At 56.8% G+C, this 19,402-nt stretch overlaps 1 protein-coding gene across 2 annotated transcripts in view; it reads right to left on the reverse strand.

Annotated features, from left to right (window-relative positions):
• The window catches only part of BCL9L (BCL9 like), a 58,691-nt gene that overhangs the window by 17,631 nt on the left and 21,658 nt on the right, over window positions 1-19,402 (reverse strand). The gene's annotated exons all lie outside the window — the stretch shown is intronic.

Consider the following 19,402-nt stretch of genomic DNA (forward strand, 5'->3'; position numbering starts at 1 on the left):
CCCAGTGCTGGGCTGGAGAGGGACAGGGAGACCTCAAGGAGAGGGGAACCTATGCTCCCCACCTGCTTTACCATCAGACTCCAGGCTTGCACCGGCGTGGGAGAGGGGTTCCCCACTGCACCCCCTGAAAGGGCAACAGCTCCACCCTCTCACCCACCACACTTCACCTCCTCCGCACCAAGAGCTGAAATTCCCCATTTCTCCCACTGAGGGGATGCGAAGAGGCACAGGCTTTCCCACAGACCTAGCCTCAAGGCCCAGAGACCACCGTGCCCTTATACAAACACCCCCAGAGCTCACCAAGCTCCTCCAGAGGCACAGTGATCTAAACCCTGAGAGCCAGGCCTCCAACTACCCCATGAGAAACAGGCAGAAAAGAGACAGGAATTGCCTCACCTCACTGACTGCAGCCCTCGGGGGGGGCAGTGGGACCCCTGTTTAACAGCAGAGGTACACCCAGGGACAAGGAGGAGGGACCAAAGAGCAGCCCTGGGGCTGCCCCCAGAGAATTGCTCTTCTCCACCAGGAGAGACAGGGTCTCACTGACTTGTGGGCACCGGTTTCTGACACTCCTGCAGCCCTCCAGCCTGGGGCTGGCTGGAGGCTTTGGGGTTTGCAGTGGTACTTGTGGCCCTCCACACCCAACTCTAGTTATGCCCTTATTTCAAAACCAGATCGTATGGAAAAGAAAAGTTACTGCATCACCGGAGACCAAGGAACAAAGCAAGGGGAGAGAATGCAAAGGCTAGCTAGCGGGAGACGTGGAGATTACAGATCTTTTGGAAGCAAGGTAGCTCTTTAGGTCATGATGTAAGCAGAACAGCTGCTGGGCTTGCAGTAGAACTAACTGGTGATGCTCACAGGGTATCTATTAGTTTTCATCTGGACTACCAAGCCGATTACAAAGTCTCTGAGCTAGCATTAGACACACCAGGACAAACACCTCCGAAGACTGACAGCCAGAAAAAGGGTTCCCATACACAGTCTTGGCATGCCAGCCAAATGCCTCTTCCTCTCCCTCATCCCACAGACTCTGGAGAGGAAATCTGCAATGGAGCAGGGGTGCCGACGCAGCCCTATAATCCCCAGAGCCAGCTGATGGGGAAGCATCACTGCTACCAAAAGTGCGGAGCTGGCCAGCAGAGAGGGACGCAGATGTCCAGCTCCTTTGGCTGGTGACAGGGTACTTGCTGTCCTCTCAGGCACATGGACACCGCGCCTTGGCTCCGAGCCGGCTCCCTGGCAGCGTGAGCACACCAGTGCAGCATGCCTGCGCCGTCCCAGGCTGCACCCCCACGATAACAGGAACCAGAAGCCACAGCCGGCCACCAGGCGATCACATTACAGGACAGGAAGGAAGAAAGCACTGTGATCAGGCTGGAATCGCTTTAAACAGCTTCCACACTGATACCTTGGCCACTGGAATTAGCACCCAAACACCCCAAACATCTCATTCCTGAAGACACATCCTGCTCTGGCACACGCATAGGGACCAGAGCACCACGAACACCGGCGGCCGCATGAGGGCTGGACAAGGGCTGCTCACAAAGCAAGGCCATGGCAACAAGCAGGCTGGGAGAAGGCAGAGAGCCTCCCTGTGCCTCTCCAGGTACATCTTCCCCACAGGCACGTGCAGGTTGTCCTCAGAAGAGCAGCAACCCATGGGTTTGGAGGCAGAGGCAGGCGCTTCCCTGCAGCTCCCCTCCTTGCACTCAATGGTGGTGGGAGCTCCCCCACCTTCCCACAGGACCTCCAGCTCCAAGCATGCCCTGCTGCTGGCAGGCAGAGGGTTAACGATGCCCAGAGAGCTGCAGGCAGCCTCCTCCTTGCCCTCTCAGGAACAATGGGGCCATTGTGGGAGGCCAGGCAAGTGTGGGCAGATCCCTTTGCCTGGCAGTTACCCACTGGGTGGGTCCTCACTGCCACTCAGGTAGGAGGAGAGCCCCATGGAATTACACGTGGCCAGCCAGGCGCAGGAACAGCGTGCCCGGTGGCCCTGCCGAGCAGCCTCGCTCCTACCAATCTGCCTGGGTACAAAACGCAGTCAGCCAGCCAGTGGCACAGAGCTGCCAGCGCAGCAGACCCCGCTGGGAGCCGGAGGCTGAGTGCTGCCCGCATGCCAGCACCCCACCTGGGTCTCCACCAGGATCAGCTGCACTCTCAGGATGTGTCACGGGGGGAATGGAGCAGGAGGTACAAAGTCCTTCTCACCCCAAAGTCACATCTCAGTGGAGGGTGCAAGTGCTGACCTGGGACTAAGAGCTTCTGGGAAACCTGAGAACTCCACAACTTGACACACACGTGAGCAGGGAGAACATGACTGCAAGGGGAGTTCAGGGGGGTGGTGGTGACAGTGTTCCAGGCCTCCACAGTCTGAAACTGGGATGAGTAAGCAAGGAAGGAAGCAGCTCCAACACACTCCTACTCCCCTACAGATTTGCATCTCCAGGCCCCAGCACGTCAGTGCAAGGAAAACTTGGGATGCTCTGAATTCATTCCCCAAGACACAGGGTTGATCCCTGACACAGCAGCAGCACCACTGGGGAATCCTACCCAAGGCAAGACCGGCCCCCATCACGCTCTCAGACTTTTCAGCAGAGCCTCATGTCCCCTTGGGCATGGGACCAGGGTACACAACAATAAACTCAGCTAACTGAAGCATACACTGAGCACCTGCGTGAAGCCCTTGGCCAGGAACCTGACTCTGGACCAAGAGCCACTGCATGCTGCCTCCAACATCAGAAGCAGGTCCCAAGGAGCAGAGCAGAGCAGAGCAACGAGAACTGGAGAAGAGCTGGGCACTGCCTCCCAGGGAGCCCTGTCATGAGCCTGCAGGCGATGGACTGCAGCTCCAAACATCTGGAGTAGCCCAAGTCGACAGGAGTAAGGTGCAGCTCAGACAAGCAATTCTCTGACCTGCAGCACCACTCTGCCAGCAGTCCCCATCTGCTTCTTTTTCACCCAGTCTCCCGGTGTCCCACACTAGCTCAGGAGTGCCACTGCTCCCCGGTATTCCCAGAGTCAGGCTGATAAACAAGCAGCCTGAGTGGCCTCAGGCAGATCTCCAGGCCTGCGCCCCATTCACGCTTTCAGAGCCAGAGCCTTCTCCCCTGCAACTCCAGGTAACTGTTGTGTCATCTCTTCACATTTCCCACTGGTGGGCATCACTTTATGCCTTGCCCCCAGTTTGCTCTCTGCTGTTGCTGTTACTCAGCCTTGCCAAACCCACCTCCAGACACGCCACACAAGTTAAATACAGCACTGCTTCGGGTCCCAAATGGGAGGCTCTCAAAGAAAGGGTGACAAATAGATGTGCCAACGTAAACGTGCTCCCCGCTTTGCATCCAGCTCTGATCAATAAACCAGTGCAGCCTGCGGATAGATTTTCCTCTTCCCTACATGCTCAACCAAGAGCGCCCAAGACGAGGGCAGGTAAAAACATCTGACAGGGCAGGGTTTAACCTGTGTGCCTTCACAAGACAGCATGCCTGAAAGAAAACAGCCTCTCCTTCCAGCCAGGAAGAGGAGGAATCTGGGTAACCTCTGGCAAAAGCGGGGGTGGGGGGGGATGAGGGGGAAAGAAGAAAGAAAAATCAGGGCAAGAGGGACAAAACGATCTTTGTCCTCGTTTCACTGGTCACGCAAGTGCAAGGCAGCCGCAGCACCCGCTGCCCCAGCTCAGACAGCAAGAAACAGGCACGACCGGCCCAGTTCCACCGAGGCTTAGAGAAACCTGGCTCTATGGTCTAGGGAAAGCCACAACCCTGCGCTCAGGAAAGAGATGGAGCATGGATGGGATTTCCAGGCTACCCCGATAATCAGCTCACAGGTAGGCCAGAGAGCCTCAGAGCACATCACTCGGCAGCACGACCTTCGATTCGGACGCTGTGCCTTTAAACGTGGCTCAAGACCACACAAGGGTTAAATCTGCCTATAAATATCTGTTCTCAGCAGGGCTGCTGCTCTGAACCCTCCAGCCATCTGTTCTAGCTTTCCCCATCTAAGACTCTAACATCTGAAGCATGCTCACAATTCTTAGGAGTGCTCCCGAAAATAGACCAGCGCTGTGGCTTCACTGTCGCCCGTGTTTGCAAGTGCAGGAGCATGTACGAGCCTGGAGCTGTGCGAACACGAACACGTCTGCCTCTGCTAGGCGAGCAGGCCTGCACCAGCACGGCTCCATTTGCATCCGCGCTGGCGTGGGTGCGCCCGCCTAACCGCAGATCCATGTGAATCCGCACGAGCATGTTCGCGCTGGTACGAGCCTGCATCTGCACTCGTGTGCGAGTCTGCACCGCAGCGTGGGTGTGAGAGAACATGCACGATGCTGCCAGGGCTGCGACGGCGGCAGAGCCCTGCCGTGCCCCCTTCCCACTGGGACATGGCCAAGGCACTGCTCCCACTGCAGCCCGGCCTCAGCATAAACCAGCCTGGCCTGCAAGGTCCCGCTGCCCCCCAGCCCTGGCACTTCGATCTAGAGCTCGAGCCTGCCCTGCAGCGCAGCAGGGAAGGGAGGGCGCGCTCCTCTTGCTCAGAGCTTGGCTCAGCAAATTCAGCAATCCCACCTCCGGGCACCAGAACCTCGCTGCTGCGAAAGCAAGTAAAGCCTGATCTGTGTGAGACCGGAGACACACCGCCCTGCTCACATCCAGCTGGGGCTTGCAGGATTTCCTCAAGCACTCCATGCACACAGACAGGGCAAGGCTCCTACTGCAGACATGACAGCTTTCTCCTGGAGCAGACTGGGCTCCAAGTCTCTTGTAGGTCTTTCCAAATACCAAAGACATCACTAGGTTCACCCTTCTGACTGCCAAACCCATTAGCCTCATTCCGCACGGGCAAATCCAGAGGATAATTGCTGTGATGCTCACAAGGCAAAATGGGAAACAAGCTGTCAGCTCCCAAATCCGGACATATTGTCCAGGAGCAAACCATCCTCCTGAGCATCCTCAGGGCACAGTACTGTCCACCTGCTCCATGCCAAGCACAGCTCCCACTCAAGCACCCATCATTCAGTGGGGACTATCACAAAGAAGCTCAGCCCTGGCTGCTGGCCCTGCTGACACCGCATCACTGGGCAATGTGCGTGCACAGCCACATGGAGGGGACAACCAGCATCCATCCTCCACGCAGTGACGACAGCCCGAGGATCAGACAGCAGCTAGGTTTTCATCTCTAACTACTTCTACAAGAGTGATTTTCCTCTTTCACACCGAGTAAAACTATAGACAAAGCCTCAAGCACAGAAGTGCCTGGCTGCGGTAGGGATGGGGCTGTCTCAGGGCAATCAGCTTCTGCCACTTGCTACCCTGACAGGTAAGAACAGCAGAGGGCAGAAACTATATACCACCACCCTTCTGCTTGGGGTGTGCATAGCTGCCCAGTCTATTTCACTCTCTGATGTACTCAAGATAGCCAGCTAACTCCAAGCACCATAACCAAGACATTTCAAGAAACCTAAAATGCAGGTACACCTTAAACTCAGGTGACAATGTAAATGGAAAGAGCTTGAAAATCCAGCTCTTTATTTCAGGCTTTGGCAGGGAGATGTGCTGGGAAACAGCCTCAGCAGACTGAGTCAACACAGCTCTACTCTATTTCTGACAGAGGAAAAAAAACCCCCATTGATCCAGGTATTGATCTGATGCAGGAGTTTGTGTTTGTTTAAAAGTTTGCCCATGGGTCAGACCTTGTTACAAGCATCTTTCCTGGTGGTGAGGTTAGAAACACAGACACCTTCCAAAGCACTGCACACAAATCACACCTGTAGCAGTTCAAATCCCAGCGGGCTCCAAGTTCAGTGGGAAACAATGCTCTCCACTTCAGTGGCCAGCCATGGGTGCCAGCAATCTGCAGGTCACTCTGAGCTACGGTATTCCCTTCCATACCATGCCTGCTCTTCTGTCCTGGACGTTTGCCGAGTGAATGACCTCCAATTAGTCGAAGAAAAAAGCATGGCTAAATCAGGTGCTGTTACTCCATCAGAGACACACTCAAATATTGCTACAGAGCTCTCCTCTTCCCACACCACCTCAACCCTAGGGGCACAAGCTCTTAAGAGATAGGGAAGGGAAGCGAGGACAGACTGAGGACTAGGCACAAACAAATGCAGGAGCTGCATTCCCAGCAGCTACCTCCTGACCTCAAGGCTCCTTCCCTCTATGCCCAGCAAACGTGCAGCATCCATTGCCCTCTGCTCATTTCCAGCCTCTTAAATCTCTGCCAATAAAAGCCAGATCCAAGCAGCACTTTGCCGTTTTCCTCACTGCTTCTGTCCTGCTACCATGGTTCCTGCATGAACTGCAGATGCACACAGACTGCAGCATTTTCCTAGCTGCTTCCAGCTGTATAGTACAGGCAGGGCCACCGACCATCAGAGAAGAGGTGGGGGCATGACTGCATGTGCAGAGATGTATCTTGCAGGGACTAAGTTATCATTCCCGCATGCCAGCATTCCCCACTGTGCTCTCAAGCCTCCTCATGTACCTTTAAGTTCCCTTCATTTCAACAGAGCAGAATATTCTGTAGGATTTATTTTGCCTTTTACATTTCTTAGCCCATCACATCCTTTCCTGCTGCAATAAAACCAGTAAATCAATTTCTCTCCTTCCCTGCTTTTCCTGCCTTGGAAGCACGTCTTGCAATAGAGCAGTGACAGATGACAGAGGAAGCAGCAAACTAGTTCAGACCAGCGCAGGTATCCTCAGATCCCCGCACGGTTCCCAGCAGCTACCCAGCTTCTCGCTCTCTTGCTGAAGGACGCAGAAGCCAGAATCAGGCTGGAGCATTTGCTGCCATTTCTACATTAGAAATAGCAAAAACCAACATACAAATTAAGAAAACCTGTCTCTGAAACCAAGTGGCCAATTTGCATCTGAAAACTGCTCTCTCCAGGAAGAGCATCCTTGGTTTCCTCTGCAGTTTGACTCCCGTGAGGTGCCACAAGGGGTGCCCAGGGACCCCTGGAAGCTGGGACACACAGCGAGATCCCACCACCCGTCACACAGGTCTGGCTGGGACACGGGCTGGCCACAGCCAACAAGCCCAGCTTGGATCCCACCAACCTGACCCCCTGCACCGCCTCGGCCCTGGCAATGGGTCATCCGCTGCGCACAGAGGGGTACGGAACCCATCCTGCTGAGCACAGAGCCTGCTGGAGGACACTGGACACCCTGCACCCCTCGCAACAGCGTGCGGCTGCCCCTCTGCAGGGTGTCAGGCTGTCTGTCACACAGGGCGGCTGCTGGCTCACCGTCTTCCCAGTGGAAGCATAGACTCCAAGGCGCATTTCAAGCAGCCACACCTGCAGCCAGGAGCACGTGTAAGCACTTGGGAACACAGCTTCGCCTCTCACCTCCTCCTGCACCCCTCCAAAAGCAGCCCAGAGCCAGCACGGCTCCTGGGGGCCAGCGGCCGGTGAGGGGGGACACTTGCTCCTCAGTTCTTCCCTCCCAGGCCTAGCCTGCATGGCCTTGGGCAAGACACTTCACCTCTCTGTCCCTCCAACTGCGCATAGGAGACCGGCCTCAGCCTGTGGCCTGGGCACAGCAGGCAGCACCACTGCAGGCGGAAGCAGGAAGGCAGAGCCCAGCTCCCACCCTGCACCTTCTTCCCCTAGACCGGTGCTGAAAATAAAAACCAGCTTCCACTTGTCCTGGTCCTGAGAGACAAGGAGCAGAGAGAGGTTTGTTGTCAATACATGAAACTGTCGCTAAGTGAAGGAGAAAAAAATCCGGGGGAAGAGGGGGAACGAGGGAGGGGACAAAACCGCATTTTTACTTCTGGTGGCCAGCCAGCTGCCTGACTCAGCCAGTTTGGTCGCCTGCCATATAGATGTAAAAACAAACCCAAGCTCTTGCAGAGGGGAGAGAGGGGGCTCGCGTGAACGTGCTTTTTTGTTGCATGTCGAGCAGACCCTAGACCGGCCCGAGATGTGTTTAGGAAGATGGCTCCCCTGCCACGCTGCACCCCGGGGCTCGGCACACTGCGGGGTCTGAGAGAACCGCAGTGAAAGCCCACGGCTGCCCAGAGCTGGCTCCCTCCAGCCACCCCCGCGACTGGGGACAGCAGTTTGTGTCCCCAGGCTGGCGCCCAGCTACTGGCCAAGGCAAGGGCGACCAGCCTCATCCGAGGTGTCCTGCATCTGCTAGGAAGAGTGCTGCACAGAAGGGCCCCCCCTTTGCTCCCTGCCCGAGGAATGTACACAGGAGGTGGGAGGCGCAGGGGAGAGGTTGTTTTCAAACACCAGCTCCCGTTATCTGGATCCCACGGTGCCCATGGCACGGTAGCCACCCGTAAGGAGCACTCTCTGTTCCCGGAGCACTGCACAAACACGAACACGGGCTCCCCATGCCCTGTGCAGCAACGCAACACAACACAACACACCAGGGTGCTCCGCACGGCCCCAGACACACAGAGCTCGCCGCTCCACACCGACTTGGCGCTTCCACACAACCGAAGGCCATGGAATCGTATGTGTATAAGCAGCACTTTGCACTCTGCACTGCAGCAGGCGTTACAAATCCTGGCTGGTGAAACCTCCTGAGCCTCCCACACAGTTATCTCCCATAGGAACTGGCCAGCCTCCCCAGAGATGAACCCCTTGCTCGCTGCAGGGAGTGCAGGCAGAGGAGCCGACAATGGGTAAGCGCAAACCCTGTGGCTCCTATTCCCGTCTGAAGAGAGAACAGAGGTGCAGAAAAACCAAGGCCTCACCCAAAGTCACCCCAGCCACGAGCAAAGCCGGGAACAAAACCTTTGCCCTTTGGCTCCCGGTTCCCAGCACGGACACTAAGGCAATACCGAAATGCAATCTGCCAGCTGCCCCATCTCCATGAGGAGATGGAGGGATGGAGAGGTGAAGTGTTCAAGGCCAGGCTGGATGGGGATTAGAGCAGCCTGGTCCAGTGGAAGGTGTCCAAGCCCCTGGCAGGGGGTTGGAACTGGATGAGCTCTAAGGTCCCTTCCAACCCAAACCATTCTGTGATTGTCTCATCCCCAGCAGCACCCCACCAGCCTTGTGAGGGCTCAGAGGTGCAGACGTGCACCCCATGGGCAGGTGCAGGACCCTACCGGGGATTGCTGCAGTGAGGCCGGTCCATGCAGGACACAGGCAGACAGAGACAGGGACAAGGGCCAAGCCGGACAGGATCCACCGCTGCAGGGCGAGGGGCATCGCTCACAGACTCTCCCCAGCCTGCATCCCGGGGGGCACAGCCTGGCCTCACCTTGGGAGATGTTTTGGGTTTGAGAAGACAGAGCAGGACACGGGGCTGAGGAGGGGAGAGGTTTGCAGCGGAGCTAAAAGGGGAGATTTAGTAACTGTCGGAAAAAATGGCTGCTTTATTGCAGGCAGCTTGTAAACCCTGGAGCCTGCAGGTCTGGGAGTAATTTCTCCCTCCCACGTGCTGGGCTCAGTTTGTACTGAGGGTCAGAGGTCGGTGCTTTTCCAAAGCATTCTGGGAAAGACGCCAACTGGAGCAAGCTGCTGAACACCTCCTGCAGCCGGAGCCGAGCAGGGCTGGAGCGCGCCGTTAACCCTTCACGGGGCTCCAGCCCTCCAGCACGGGGAGAGCAGGGTGGGGAGGATGGCTGCTGCAGAGCCCCTGCACCGGGCACCCCACCTGGCGCCGGGCTGGGAGGCAGCCGGGGCTCCGCCGCCCGCACGCAAGGTCGGCCCGCTTCCCGGCTCACCGGCAGCTGCATCCCACAAAACAAGAGCACGGGAAAGGGAGAACCGAGCACCTGGGGCAAAGCCCTCAGCAGGGAGGGAAAGGCACCTCGCAGCAATGCACCCAGCACCACTGCAGCGGGGAAAGGAGGGCACTACTGCTTCAGCCCAGCACCAGCCCCTGCAGCCCATACCCCTGTCTCTGCCACACCTCTGCCCTCTGAGAAGCCTGTGAGCACAAAGTCACAGCCATGGCACTAACCAGGGCACCCACAGGAGGCAACGCGCCCATGGGAAGGGTCCTGCTGGACTCCTGGCACCCCTTCTCCTGGCTCTGGGACAGGGTCTGGCTGGCAAGGGGGACACAGCTCTGTTGTCTCAGCCCTGCACCGCAGTGGCACTGGATCACCTGTGCAGGTGAGAGCATGGCTCGCTGCAGTGCTCCAGCTTCCTCTCCCAGGGATGTGTGCGAGCCTTGCTGGCCTGCAGCCCGGCTCCGCTGCCCCCACCCCAGCACACAGAGGAAGGGAGCTCGGTTCTGCTTCTCAGCGGCATCTCTCATCTTCCCCTCAGACGCATGCCCCATCTTTCCCTCGCTTCATCTCCTTCACGCTCAGCGCTGCACCAAGGCAGAGGAGGAGCCTGGTTGCTGCCCAGGCAAACAGGAGACCTGAGAGCTGCTCCAGGCTCTCCCCCTCTGTGCAGCAGCACGGTGCCTGGGTGCCGCAGACCAGCACCCCAAAGCGTGCTAACGGGTGCACCTTCGCTCCTGACACTGTGGGGCCTTAGTCCTGCTCCCTGTGACTGCCAGCCTGGCGTTGCCCCCTCCATGCTGCAACCTTTACCGGTGCTCAGGTGACTTCGGTGGCTCCTTCAGGAGCAGTCACCTGGCTGTCCCATTGCCACGGCTTCGATGCCTGGCATGGGCATGGACCGCAGCCCAAACAGGGGCCAGAACCTGCTGCCACCTAACTGCATGCCAAGGAATGCCCCTCCACCTCACTGTGCTCCCTTGAGCTGGCAGGGCAGAACTGGCTGCACCTCTGCACCCACCCACCGCAGAGACGGTCACAGTGAAGATGATGCCTCTCCCTCCAAACACAGACTTGTACCTTCTTGTCTAAATCCCTTTGAATCGCACTCGTATCTTTCTGATCCAGGTACAAAACAGCACATTTCCCCACCGGCTTCGTTTATTGCATCTTTCCAAGCTCCTGTTTTCATGTCCCACCTGCAATCCCTCCAGCTCCTTCTTCCAAACCCGCCTTTACAGTCAGAGCTGCTGAATCCTCTTTCATCCTCTACCATCTCTTCTAACTAATCCACATACCTCAGCCCTCCTTCTGGGCTTTCCCTGAGATCACAGCTCAGCGTTGCCTTCACGCTCCCAGCTACTGCTTCAACAGTGTAAGGAGAAAGGAGTTTTCCACACTCCCCATGCTCTCATCCCAAAATCCTTCTGCTCCATCCCTCCCAGCTCCTCCACTCTTGCCTCTGGAGAAGCCTCCAGGCTACAAGTACACATGGTGGCCTCTCAGCAACTGTCATGTTGGGGGACTGTCTGGGGTAAATCATAGAATCATAGAATAGTTAGGGCTGGAAAGGACCTTAAGATCATCAGGTTCCAACCCCCTGCCATGGGCAGGGACACCTCGCTCTGAACCATATCACCCAAGGCCTCGTCCAACCTGGCCTTGAACACTGCCAGGGATGGAGCATTCACAGCCTCCCTGGGCAGCCTATTCCAGTGCCTCACCACCCTAACAGGAAAGAATTTCCTCCTTATATCCAATCTAAACTTCCCCTGTTTAAGTTTTAACCCATTACCCCTTGTCCTGTCACTACAGTCCCTAATGAAGAGTCCATTCCCAGCATCCTCCTCTCATGCTGCCACCACACTCTGTGGTGCCAAACGCATACCCACAGATGGGATCCTGGTGCAGCAGCACCAAGAGGCTGACGCCGCAGCAACGCCTGTTTGCATGGTGCTTCCTGCTGCCAACACAGCAGGAATACCAAGCCTGGGGGTTACGCTCAGGAGCCAGAAATCCACGACCCTGTTGCCCTCTGCATCCGAGGATCACATCATCCCAGCATTCGGCCACAGCAGAAACCAACCTCCCTTCTCCCCAGAGGGGCCAAATTAATACCTGGAACAGAACCGCTCTGCTCCCTATGGCTGCGCAGGACAGACCCAAGCCAGTCATCGGACCAAAGCCCCCAGCTCACCGCTGACCTCGCCACATCCGCTCTGCTCAAACAGCTCCCAGCTTTCTACCCCCGGCTCCGTGCCTGCCTCAGGCCCCAGGCGCTGGCTGGAGCCCTGCCAAGGCAAGGGCTGCCTGTTTGAATCACGAGCCAGGGCCGGGTAAGCATCACCTTTAATGAGCCTTTCCCCCATCAGGCACCCTGACTCCTCTCAGCTCCAGCCCTGGGAGACGGAAGGCTGCCTGGAGCGCAGCCAGCCCCGGGAACCACCATTTCGAGGTCCTGCGCAGGAGCCCGGAGCAGCAGAAGGGAGCGTTGGCCGGGAGCGCGGGGGGTGATGCACAGAGCAGGCTGCTCGCTGGGAAGCTGCTGCCGCTTGCCAGGAGGCGCTGGGGGAGGAGGCAGCAGATGTCCGCAGACAGCGTTTGCGAGAGCCTGCAGCGCTCCGGCCCAGCGAGGGGAGGAAGGCGGCGGCTGGTACCGCTGCTGCTGCAGTGCAGCCCAACCGGACACACACCGCAGGGGCAGGAGCTGCCCACAGAGCTTAACCTGCTCCTCCCTCCCATAACCGCTGCTGCAGCCACGGGAAGCGGGAGTCCCCGCACCCCAGCTGGGGGTCAGAGAAAGACCTCGGGAGACCTGGACTGCAGGAGGGAAAAGCCCTGCCATGAAACTGCAAGGCCTTCCTCCCCAGGGTGGCTGCAGACCCCTGCACAGCTGCCATGCTGGGGCACAGTGTGGCTGTGGGGTCACCCTTTAGCACTGGGGCACCAGAAATGCCCCCGCACCGCAGGTGGTCCGCACCTTCCCCCATGCTTTGCCAACGGGGGACACAGAGCAGCGCCACTGACACCTTGGCGGGCAGCCAGTGAGCCCAAGCCCAGGCATGCTGCTTTTGGTGCACAAGGTGCCAAGGCAGCCCACGTGGTTTGGGTTTCCTGCTTTAGGATGGAGAGGTTGGCTTCCTCCCCACCTCACAGCAGCGAGGCCAACCAGGGGAGCTCTGCATCCAGCAGCCACCTCACAACCGTCCTTGTCCCATAGGTTCTGTCCTGCACTGGGATGTGCTGAGCCAGGTACCATCGGCCTTACGGTCCCATGGCACTGGGACACCCGAGGGCAGCAGCAGGTCCTAAGCGAGCCATCCACTCATGCGACAGCATCCTGACCATTGCCAGGGTCTACACAACCGTCTCTCACTCTGTCACTGCCCACACCGCTTAAACCCTTCCCCAGAATCAGCACTTGCCCATTTTGGATGGAGAAGAACTGACTTCAGCCAGAGGGGTCTTTGGCTCATTAAGCAGTACCACCGTCAAACTCGTTGTTCCGACCGAATCAAGTAGTTCCTGTGCTCCTCCTGCAGCACACTGAGATGCAGTCTGGCACTTGGGTCCACTTGAGTCCTCTTAAAATGAAAAAAATGACATGCAAATCAGATGGGGCATTAGACTGGTCTATTGGCCAAAAGCGATGCACAGATTCCCTGCTGTTCCATGCTGCAATCCCAGCCTCCCCCAACCTCTCCTCCTTCCCAAGCTGTCAGCCATGGCTCCCCAGAGCACTGCTGGGTCTCACCTCAAGCTGAGCCACCACCCAGGACCTGAGTTTGAGTCTGTTGAATAGGACAACAGAGCTGCTCCGGGCACGTCAACCTCCCTGCCCAGTGGAGAGGCGAGGAGGTAGCAAGAGGAGCCAGAGCCTGGCCTCCCGGCATGTTTGCTATTGGGATTCTTCTATCAATATCCAAAGAGACCAATTCTTTGTGTACTCCCAGTAGCTCTTCCAAAAATACTGCAAACAGCAACCGCAGCTGCGACCACTGCACCACCCACAGCCAGGAGCAGGCACGGATCAAACACCAACACAGCAGCCATCCAACACGCTCCGCATCAGGTCTTGGAGGAAGAGCAATACCAAAACACGGCATTAATGTGGGACATGCTCACCTCTTCTCTCTCCCCTTGCAACTCGCCGACCATCCACTGCAGCTACCCTCCTCCTCCAACCCTGTTTCAACCTGAGACTGGGCAAAGCAATTAACCTCTCCATCTGGCTGCAGCAAGACAAACACAAAGCCCAGCATTGCCCAGACAGGGATGAGCGGTCCTAAGGGATGCCGACATTGTCCCTTACCATTGAAAGGGCTCAGATCAAGGCATTGCCAGCATCAGTCTGAGAACAAGGATTGCCTAGGGCAGCTGGTTAGCTTCACTGGTGTCAAACCTACCCACTGAAGACATCTGAGGGCCTCTAGGCTACTGCTGGGGAAAGTCCTTGTGAAAGGCAGCCTATAATTACAACAGCCTTAGATTTGCTGCATTGGGGTCCATCCCAGCATCAGAAAAATACCCACAGCCATTAAACTAAGAGAGAAAATAAAAAGACTAAACCCCACTAATGAATGTAAGTAATAGGCTAGGACTTTGTGAAATTACTTCTGATTAAAAAGTGTAATAAAACTATAAACATTTGCCACCAGTAGCTGAGACTTGGTGTTCTGAAACCACAACATGGAGTGGACAGCAGCTGCTTCCAGCTCAGGTCCTAACCACACAAACGCTCAGGTGGGTAGATCACTCTTCTCACTGATACAACACACAATCCTGCAGTATGAAGGCGAAAATCACATTCATAGCAAAACATTTGTAAGTTGCAGGTTCTGTTTAAGGCAAAGTAGGTTTTTTTCTCTTCTCAGCAGCTCCCCACACAGTTCAAGCTCCGAGAATGAGCTGGGATGGAGAGCTCATCCCTGCAAGAAGCTGATAGGAGAGCTGCTCTTACACTTCCCAGCACTGCAGCAAAGGCACTTGGCCTCTGCTGTCATATGCAATCTCTGCTTCTGCCTGTGAGCCCCGAGAAAGGGAAGGTGTCCTGGGTTCAGCAGTAGCAGTCATTTTTCTCCTTCTTGGTAGCTGGTGCAGTGCTGTGTTTTGACTTTCGGGCTGGGAACAGAGCTGATAAAAATGCCTTGGTTTGGCCAAGGACTTTGGGAGCCTCATGCTCTGCCAGGGAGGAGGGGAAGCTGGGAGAAAGCAGAGACAGGACACCTGACCCAAACTGACCAAAGAGGTATTCCATAGCACAGCACATCATGGCCAGGATGTAACTGAGAGTTACCCCAGAAGGGCTAGGGGACTGCAGGGTTGGAGGAGGTATCGGTCGGTGCTTGGTCAGGCTGGGGGGCGCAAGTTATCGGTCGCCGGGTGCTGAGGTGTTGTATTCTCTTCCCTTGTTATCTCCTTTATCATTACTATTATTGGTGGTAGCAGCAGTGATTTGTGTTATCCCTTAGTTACTAAACTGTTCTTATCTCAACCCGTGGGAGTTGCATTCTTTCTCATTCTCCTCTCCATGCCTCCAGGAGTAGGGGGAGGGCAAGAAGAGGGGGGGAGTGGGTGAACAAGCTGTCTGGCTGGGGTTAAACCACGACAGAAGGGGACAGATCCCTCATTTCCCAGGTGGAGGAGGGGACACAGCCCTGGGGAGGTGCTGGAGATGGGTGGAGTGATGAAAACAGGGAGAGGAGTGCACAGTTCTGGTGCCCGCATCCCACTCTGAGGCTGCTAGGCCTGCACAGGCTGCCAGATCAAATAGCTTTCCAGAGCCACGCTCCTGACAGGCGGAACGGGCAAAGCCCTCACGGCAGGACCGGCGTGAGGCTCTTCCACCCACAGCCACTGCCGCCTGCGTCTGATGCTCATCTGCCATGACTGGCAGCAGCTGATGCCTTTGGATAGCACAGAAACCTTGATCCCTCCCCCAGAGAAACCCCCCAGCTTCCCAGGACACCGGGGAGGTTTTACAGCCTCCAACCAACACCCCTATCCCAGTCCCTGCACATTGGAAAGAGACCTAGGACACCGTGAGGACACGTGAGGAGGATGGCAAGACCCAGCCTGTACCCCCAGAACCGCTCTGGACGCTTGCTGGGAGATCAGTGCCAGGATCTGCGGGCTATGATGGACACCAGACAAACGCAAGGGCAGACCTGTGGCACCTCACCAAGGAGTTTATCCAAAACTGAGGGCTCCTGGCTCCCTTCTCAGCACCGCCCTACCAAGCAAAGGCAGGAAAGTCACAGCTTATTTTGTGTCCCAGTTTCTCCTAGTGCATCACGGCTGCTCAGCCAAAAGGGCAAATTGCACAAGACTGACCCTTTTCGGGTCAGATGTGCTGGTGGCACTTGTGCCCCTACATCCCTGTGCCCAGTGGCATCCTACCCAGGCACTCTGCTGTCTCTTGTAATGGGGAGACCTTCACAGCATCCAGTGCTGGTCCCCGCCACAAGCTTTGAGGAGCGACACGCAGCGCATCCGCACATGGGAGCCTCCGCCTGCGACCGCACTAGAAACAAACCCACCGCCATTCAGAAAGAGCACAATTAGCACGGAGTCAAAAGCCAGGAGCTGTGCTGGCATCCGGGAGGGAAGACTCTTCCCTGTGGAAGAGGAGTCGCTGCTTCCCTGCACCCACTGTGCACCCTCCGCTGTGCCCAGCTCCCCAGGAGGCACTGAGCCCGCACGCCCCCACATCACTAGAAAGCATCCATACCGCAGTATACAAAATCCTTCCTGTCTTCTTTTGCAACCCCATCTCGCCCCCTCTCAACTGGGACCCCCTCATAAAAGTAAGAAGAGACAGGCCTTTCCAGGCATTTCCTTTTTCTGAAAAGGCTGTAAAATTTTCCAAGCGTAGCCAGAGCCAGAGCAGAGTTTGTCAGGAGCTCAGCTCGTTAGGCGGCTGCTCAAGGAGCCCCGCGGGAGGCACAGGCTGCGTAATTCAAAACAGCTTGGACCCTGGAAAAGAAAATAGAAACCAGGCTGCGAAAGCAAGGGGGGCAGCTCCAGCTCTGGGATCACCCTGTCCCCATCTGAGGGCTCGAGAGGAGCCCTGGTCCCAGCAGAGCTGCTGTGGCCAGCCCAAGAGAAGCTGGCACCAGGCGGAGGAAATTCCAAGCCTGTTGCTTCTGGCAGTCGCACCGGGCCCTGGCTAGGACCTCGGCAACCTGGAAACCAGCTACTCAGCAGTTTTCCTGCCATCCAGAGGGTTTGTTCTGAACCACAGTTTCACTTCCCCCTCCCTGCATCGCAGCCCAAGAGGCAGGGAACACCAGAGGCAAAAAAGTGTTCACTCAAAAGCTGTCATGACCGAGCCCCCCCCAGACTGCTCCGCACTGGGACGGCAGCTCTGGAGCTGCTGCCATTCCCCCCACTGCATCTGGGGGCGGGGAGAGCAGAGGAAACTTGCTTGGACCAGCCCTAGGTCTCCCCGGTTCCTTTTGCTCCTTGCCAGAGAAAAGTTCAAACAAGGCTGCACGGAGGCAGGACACAGGCAGCTTTCAGCCCAGCCTAACTGCCGCGCTCGAGGCTCGCCTGTGGCTGGACCCACTCTGTTCAGGCCCTATCTGGCCCAATCCTCCGCTGCAGACCAGTGCTGGGATGAATCCTGCCGAGGAAGTGGTGAAAGCTCCAGTGCTGCAGGGGTTTCCACAGCCTTGGCCAGCTCGCCATCACAAAGAGTCGCCCTCGCTCTCAGTCACTGCCCTTTGGAGCTCCCTGTCCAGCTCCTCACTGTCCTGAGCGTGGAGACCTACAGCGTGGCTACTTGGGATCCTTGCAACCACTTTTTCTAAGCCAGCATCCTCCACTGACTGCAGCCTCCCACTGTGCCTTTCCTAAGGTAGGAGCCCAGCACCGCACAACAGAAGAACGAAGCAGCAGTCACTGCACCCGCTGCTGAAACCCCCTCCCATGTTTGTTGTGAAGGGGAGCATGACTTCACTTTGGGAGCGAACACACTGCAAGCAGAGAGAAACAACTTCCTTCACTTAAACCCTGAAGAGAAACCTGGACATGGCCCTTCAAACAAGGGTACAACATTCTGGGAGAGCGGCATTTGCCTGCCAAGCGCACAACAGACGAGGACCGTGGATGCTCAACTCAGTGGCCAAGGACACTGCAACTTCTGCTGTAACCACACCAGTCACAGCTTGCTAACTTCAGTTTTCTCAGCTGGTAAACCCTAGCAATGAGACACCTGGGGATGGGAAAGCTTTGAGGATACTTCACGAGAGAAGTCTCTGAGCTCCAGCTTCTCAGAGGGCTGGAATAGTCCCCTTCCACCTGGACTCGTCTAGGAGGCTGAGACCCAAAGAAGCAGCTGAGTAGAAGCAGAGTGATGAGCAGGAATTGGGAATCCTGGCTTCTGTCCCTAGCTCTGCCCCATATTCCCTTCCTGTCTTCAGTTAAGTCATTTCCTCCCACTTTTCCTCCCAGTCTCTATTGCAGAGAAGAAACCCAAGCCCTTGCTTCTGCAGAGTGCTCGAAACCTCCTCTGGGCTGTGAGCATGCAGAGGCTGCAAGACACCCGGCACGCCGGAGCCAGGGCGCTCACACAGACCCTGGCGAAGCCTGGCATTTCCTGTGCTTACATTCTGAGAAGCACAGTCTGTAAACAGGCGGTGCCGCAGAGCATCTCCGGCACAAGCCATATTCTGGCCCATTCCTCTCCTCGGCCACTGCGGTGAGCAGCCAGGCAAGGAAAAGGGAGGCTGCTGTGGCAGAGGGAGCAGCGCAGCCACACACAGCATCGCTCTGGGCAGTTCGCCTGCAAGGAGGTGGCCCTCAAATGGGCAGCAGCAAGGATGGGGATAGGGAAGACAGGGCAATGGGAGAGGCACGCTTAACAGGGGAGAAACAGCAAAACACAGCTGCAAAAAAACACCCCAAGCAGCAGCAGCCCGAAGAGGCAGGATGGAACAGAGGCGCCTGAGGAGCGCAGCCCTCCTGCTCGCTAGCAGATCTGTCCTGTGGCCTCCCACATACCTCAGCGAGAGGGAAGACCAGTAGGCACAGGCAGGAACAAGGAGCGCTCTGTGGTTTTGCTTGGTATTTCAGGCCATCTCTCACACAGGAGGAGCTCTGCTTCGCTTTCCAAGTCTCGCCCTCTCTGGCACAGATCACAAACCTGGCTCCTGGCCCAGACCTTGGCTCCAGCAGAACTCCTCACCAAACAGGGTGACGCCCCACCTCTGGGCACAGCACACAGCCCAGTCTTAAAGCCATCTTGAGGCTATTACCCCAGCATCAGAAGAGGCTCCCCATCATCCCTAGCTGGGATTCAAGGCATCTCCAGTCACAGCTGAAAGAAACCAAACCCCAAACCTAGCTCCTGCTCTTGGTGCCATCCTCTCTAGCAGCTCCAGCTGCAGCTGGCACACGATCTGCCCACACCAGGCAAGCACAGCCTCCCAAGGATGCCCATGCACAGCCAGCATGCTCCACTGCCTGCAGCTGCCCAGAGAGATGCCGCAGGACAAGACATGAGGTGAAGGCCCTGTCCTCCCATCACTGGCAGGGCAAGGGGCTGGAAACCCCTGCCTGAAGCACCCACCTGACAACCCAGCGAGGGCACTGGTGTGGCAGGGAGAAACTTGAGCCCAGACACCAGCAGTGCCCAAGAGCCAGCCCATCTCCCCAGACAGAGCTGAGCAAGAGGAAGCAGACCTCATCCTATGGGCTA

The sequence above is a fragment of the Neopsephotus bourkii genome, unplaced genomic scaffold, assembly GCF_033783945.1.
Source record: "Neopsephotus bourkii isolate Nb327-2 ecotype Australia unplaced genomic scaffold, CSIRO-AGI_Nbou_v1 NB_1433, whole genome shotgun sequence".
Taxonomy (NCBI): Eukaryota; Metazoa; Chordata; class Aves; order Psittaciformes; family Psittacidae; genus Neopsephotus; species Neopsephotus bourkii.